The sequence below is a fragment of the Erithacus rubecula genome, assembly GCF_903797595.1.
Source record: "Erithacus rubecula genome assembly, contig: scaffold_713_arrow_ctg1, whole genome shotgun sequence".
In the NCBI taxonomy this organism is placed as follows: domain Eukaryota; kingdom Metazoa; phylum Chordata; class Aves; order Passeriformes; family Muscicapidae; genus Erithacus; species Erithacus rubecula.
Genome location: NW_027635626.1, coordinates 40,828 through 46,319, shown reverse-complemented (window position 1 = coordinate 46,319; position 5,492 = coordinate 40,828). Strand labels below are relative to the sequence as shown.

At 61.2% G+C, this 5,492-nt stretch overlaps 1 long non-coding RNA gene across 1 annotated transcript; it reads right to left on the bottom strand.

Annotated features, from left to right (window-relative positions):
- Window positions 1-4,268: 4,268 nt before the first annotated feature.
- On the bottom strand, window positions 4,269-4,866 carry LOC306816600. The gene is made up of 3 exons (XR_013777724.1): window positions 4,823-4,866; window positions 4,603-4,740; window positions 4,269-4,327 (listed from the first exon to the last, which is right to left on the bottom strand). It is a non-coding gene; the product is annotated as an uncharacterized lncRNA (long non-coding RNA).
- Between the last annotated feature and the right edge of the window lie 626 nt (window positions 4,867-5,492).

The following is a 5,492-nucleotide window of genomic DNA, read 5'->3' as shown; positions in this document are numbered from 1 at the left end:
GTTTTGCGATGTTTTCAGTATTAATAAAAAAGCATGTGGAGAAAAACAAGTATTCTCAAGCTTTATCTAATTTATTTAAATTATTTTTTCTTATACTTTTTAGTGATAGAATTTCTCTTTTTACCATTTAAAGTTAAACCTTGTTTTTGCCTTCTTGCTAATCCTGTCTCACAACAGAAAAAGTTTAGATTAATAAACTAAATCCAACCTCAGCTATTCCATTATTTAGATTTCCTGTTCCCCAAGGGTGTCTTCCACAGGCAAATGCTTATTAACTGGGGTAAAGACCAAGATTTTGGCGACAGTGAGGTAGAAACATCTCCAAAAAAGGTTCTTCCCTCCCAGCCGAGCATGCGGATCCTCCGCTTGCACAGACACATGTTGCAGTGTGCTTCTGATTAATGGTGTGTTCTGTTACTGCCCAAGTTAATGGTTTAGTCCAAAATTATACCCTCCCACCCTCCTTGTCCATCTGTGCTGAATTACCTGTCAATGCTGTTTTGTGCCAACCCCCTGCTTGCAATTCCCCTTTGGAAATCCCCTAAAACTGGACATCTCATCAGTCCATGGTGACCCAGTTTTCCCCCTACCTCCCTCATTGGACAATGCCTTTGTGAGCCCCTACCCTTTATCCCTCCTCAGCATTTCTTCAATTTGTACCTTCCCCTTGAACCTCCCCCATATTTATGTTGTTGCAGCTTCACCATTTTTGTCTTTTGCCCCACAGATTCCCCAGAGTAAGGAATCCTTTTTATCCTATGCAAAAGACATTCCCCTCCTCCTTGTCCCCCTCAAATGCAATGTGAGAGCCAAAAGGCCATGGAGCAATGGCTGGAGCCACGTCTAAGGCCTCCTGTTCCCCGAGTGTGACCCACTCTAGGCATGGGGCCCTAGTGGCAAAGTGAGTGCAGCACTGGCTGTTGTGACAGTGCCCTGCCTCTGGTCTCACTTGGGTTTCTGACTGGGTCTGAGGCAGGGGCTGCCATTCCTCACTTGTGGGGAGACCAGAGCCCCCAGACCCTCACCCAGCGTGCAGGCACTGCCTGGCAGCGCTCCGTCCACTGGCACGGTCGTGCTCTGAGTCTCGGCCACTGCGCCACTGCTGGTGCTGCTGCTGCTTCATTTGCTTTTAGCACACCCAGAGCTCACTGTTAGGCCACGATGGCCTCCAGTTCTGCCCTCTTCCCATCCCTGTGTGGGGATGGAGCACTGCTGTGCTTTCAGGAAGCTCTTTGTGAACACTTCCAGCATTGCAAGCTCCTTTGTCCTATATGGATGCTTGCCAGGGAATCCCTCAAGGCGGGGCTCAGAGCATACTCAAGCTGGCTCTTCTAAAACCCAGGCTCCTTGTCCCCTTCAGCGTGCTCAGCACAGCTTTTAACCCCACAGTGTTGTGCAAGGGACCTGCACGACAGGGATCTTTGCAGCCTGAGCTGCCCTTGTTCCTCTCTGTGCACAGAGAACGGCAGCAGGGCCCTGTGTGTCCCAGGGCTCATGTTTGGTGACGCTCAGGCTCCACAGAGATGTGGATAAAGTGAAAAAAAAACACTTTATGAAGGGAAGGCGAAGCGAAGGGGTGAGCTGGGAGGCAAAACGGGATAGGCAGGGCCTGAGGAATGGAGGGAGGGAGCTGCCAACAGGGAGGGAGTCGGCAGGAGCTCCTAGAGCTTGCCACAGGCTCAGCTGTGAGCAGCAAGAGCTGTGCCTGGAGCTGCAGCTGGTCCCGTCTGCTCTGCAGCTGGTTCCATCTTTAACAGGCAGGTCGCCGAAGGACAGTGGTTCTTCTGATCCAGCAGACCAAGTTCGGCAGATCTTCTGTTGAACTGCAGCTGGATAACCTGCCTCATAAAGCAGGGGCTCTTGTCCTCCTGCAGGGCTTGAAGGGCTGCGAGAGAGAGAAGCAGAACCACAGTCAGAGGCTGGACTGTGGGAATCCAAGGAAACCTTCCTGCCAGGGCCATCCCACCCGGCTCCTGCCATGGCCACGAAGGAGCAGGAGACCAGGGCACAGGCCAGAAGGTGCTGGCCACAGATCCCCCGTGTCCTTGAGAGCTCTCCGTGCTCGGCCCGCAGCGCCCCTCGTCCGCACAGGCCGCAGAGCCCTCCGCAGCCAGGCAGCGATTGTAGCTCCGTGCCTGGCATTTGCAGCTGCCCCCGGCGGCCCCGCTGCCACGAGGGCGGCTGCCCTCACTCACCCTCGCTGAGGACCTGCAGCTCCTCCTTGTGTCCCCTCAGGAGCGTTCCGGCGAGCCCTGGCAACACAGAGCCCGTGTCGGCCCCAGCGGCACAGCTGCCCCCCAGGGGCGCTGCCAGCCCTGCGGCCACACGGCCTCGTCCCCCGGGCAGGGCTCAGCCCAGGCCCCTGGCGCATCATGCCGCCCCAGGGCACGGCTGCGGGAGGGCGGCGGCAGCGCCGAGGGCAGGCGGGGCTGCACCCGCGCCGGCCCGGCTCCCGCTGCCGGGGCAGCAGCCGGGCCGGAGGCGGGGAGGGACGGCGGGCTGGCGGGCTCACCGATGAGCCTGAGGGCCGCCTGTCGCAGGCGCGGCTGCGGGCTCTGCAGGCACGGCAGGGCCCAGCGCAGGTGCTCGGCCGCTCGGCTCTCGTCCTGTAGCAGCTGTGGAAAGCGCAAGGAGGGAAAGCTCGGCGCGGGCTCTGCCCCTTGGCCGGGCGCTCCCTGCGCCCAGCCCCGGCCTCCCCGGCCCGCACAGCCCTGAGGCCCGGCCGGGCCGGGACTCCGTGGGCACCCGGCTCGGGGCCGGAGGAGCCCGGCCGAGAGCCCACGCGGCCCAGCGAAGGAAGCCGCCCCTGTGTAGGGCGCAGGCTGCGGCTGCCCTGGCTGCAGCGCTGGGCAGGGCCACAGCTGCCAGCCCCGCACGCTGAGCTCCGGGGGCAGGGGACTTCTCCAGCCTGCGGCTGGGGCTTACCAGGCTGGCCTTACCAGGCACTTGGCGACCTTCATGCGCCACGGCTGGCTCAGCAGCTCCTCCAGATCCCTCCTCCCCAGGAAGCGTGCTGCACGAAGCAGGGTTTTGCCAGAGGCCTGGAGAGCAGTAGAGAGCCGGAGGTGGCACCAGAGCCCAGGGCATGCGACCCACGTCCCTGTGCCAAGGCCAGGGCAAGGCTGGAACACACGAGGCGCCAGGGGAAGAGGCAGCCAAGCCCCTGCCGGGGATGCAGCAGCACGACACAAAACCTCACCTTCGCCACGCACCGGTTCTCGTTATGCCAGTGCAAGAAGAGGGGAAGCAGGCTCCGGCTCACGGTTCTGGTGAGAGCCTTTTTCCCTTCTTCCCCTACCAGCTCCATCACCTTGCAGAAGACCTGGATGGAGAGCAGCTGCACGTGGCTGTTGTCCTGGAGGAAAGGAGAAGAGCTCAGCACCAACTAGTCCAGTCCCAGTGGGGCAAAGGCCCAAAACTGCCCAGGGCACAAAGTTTCCGGGCAGTGTCCAGTGCCCGTGGGCACAGAACCTTACATTCTCAAAGTGTGGGAGGAGTGGCTCAGCCAGCTTCTGGGCAGTGGCGCTGGGTATCATAAGGTCTTTTTCCCGGAGCATATAGGCTAGCACAGAGAGGGTCATCCACACCATCTCTCCATCCGGATCACCCAGCTGCTCCACCAGGTGGTGGTAGACACCGCGTATTCCTCCGCTCTGTGTGTAACACAAGGCTGTGCTGTGAAGCCCTGGAGGGCTGCAGCACCAACAGGGCCCTGGCCCTGCAACCCCACGCAGCTGCCTCAGGGCCCAGAGGCCAGAGGCCTGTGCCAAGGCACTGGGGCACCTGAAGCAGGAGGCAGAGAGCTGGGAGCAGCTGCCTCAGCTGCCGAATCCCAGGCAAGCCCAAGGGGCAGCGTTGCCCAGCCCCACGATGCCAGCACGGCTTCAGCCACTACCCCCTTCTCACCAGCGAGGGCTCCTTGCTGAGCACGACGAGGCCTCTGAGCTCCAGGCGCAGCCTGTCCCTGCTCTCACTCGGCAGGTGCCTGGACATGACCGACAGGGCACTGTGCCCATATTTGCTCAAGTCCAGGCACTGCAGGACCTGAAAGGCACAGGGCAGTGACAGGGACCCGGCCGCTGGGAGTGCAGAACTGCCCAGGGCCGGGCCCAGGCGGCAGCACCGGGCGTGCACCGTGCCAGGCGGCTGCAGCTCCCAGAGCCAGAGAGCTGGGAGGCAGCTCAGCCAGGCAGCGCTGGCCCTCAGGCTCACCTCCACAAAGAACGCCAGGGCCGGCAGATCCCAGCGCGGCTGCCCCCCGATGAGCAGGCTGAGCAGGTGCCTGGCGATGCCGCAACACAAGGGGCTCGAGCCACGGCGCATCTCCCTGGCAGGGGGAGAAAGGCACCAAAGCCCTGAGCCGGGCGGGCAAACCTCTCCCAGGACTGACTCACAGAGGTGTGGGACCTTTGCCCAGCACCCTGCAAGGGGACGTGGGCCCTTTGGGAGGCGGCTGCTCCTGGGAGCCCTCCTCTCCCAGCCTTTTCCAGGCTGCTCGGTCCTCCCTCGGTGCCAAGGCCCTCTGGCCACGACCACGGGGAGCGTGTGGGGCACTCCGGGCACAGGGCACCAATGCTGGCAGCGGGGAGAAGGGGGACTCACCTGGCCAGCAGCCCCACTGCATAGTGCTGGGTCTCGGCACAGAGCAGGGTGTCCCAGACCCGCCTGCGCTCCAGAGCCACCAGCTTCTTGTCACAGCCCAGTAGGCAGAGCAGAGCCTTCATGGTCTGCACTGCAAACCTGTGGCCAGAGCAAAGGCCAGGTCATGCTGGGAGCAGTGACCCTGGCCACAAGGGCATGGGAAGGACAGGGTGACTGGGACCTGTTGGGCTTGCTGGGAAGGCGGTGTTCCTCCCGGCACGCTGTCCAGAAGTTCTTAACCTCCTGTGGCATCTGCTCTGTGGTGCTGAAAATTTGGAATAGCAGAGCCACGAAGACACGGGCAGAATATGCGACCATTGTGTGGTGCCACTTGGGCATGTGGACAGTCACCCAGAGCACCAGAGTTGCCTGCAAAAGACAGAGCAGCCCGAGGCAGTGCTCAGTGCCGAGGTGTCCGTGTGGCAAGGCCCTAGGGGAGACGCAGGGGGAGCACCCGGCCTGCTGCCCCTGAGCCTGTCCCTAGCCCAGCCTTCAGCCCAGTGCCCGAGGCTGGGAGCTGCAGGGCAATGGGCAGAGCATGGAGAGCTGCTGGAGAGGGGACCTGGAGGGCAAGCAAAGGCCAGTGTCAGAAACTCACTGCCAGTGCAAAGATGGCCTCGTTGTCCTCTTTGATGAAGAACATGCTGTATACTGGCCTGTCTTCCATCACAAAGAGCAGCTCTGGAAGCACCTTCTGCACTGCTGGTCCCGATGAGCCGATGGTTTTCCACATCAAGGCTGCAGCTCTGTGGGACCAGAGCTGTGCATCAGTACCAAGCCCCATGCAGCTGAGTGGGGCCGAGTGACAAAGCCCCCGTGCCCTGAGGGGCAGGGAGGGAGCATGGCAGAAG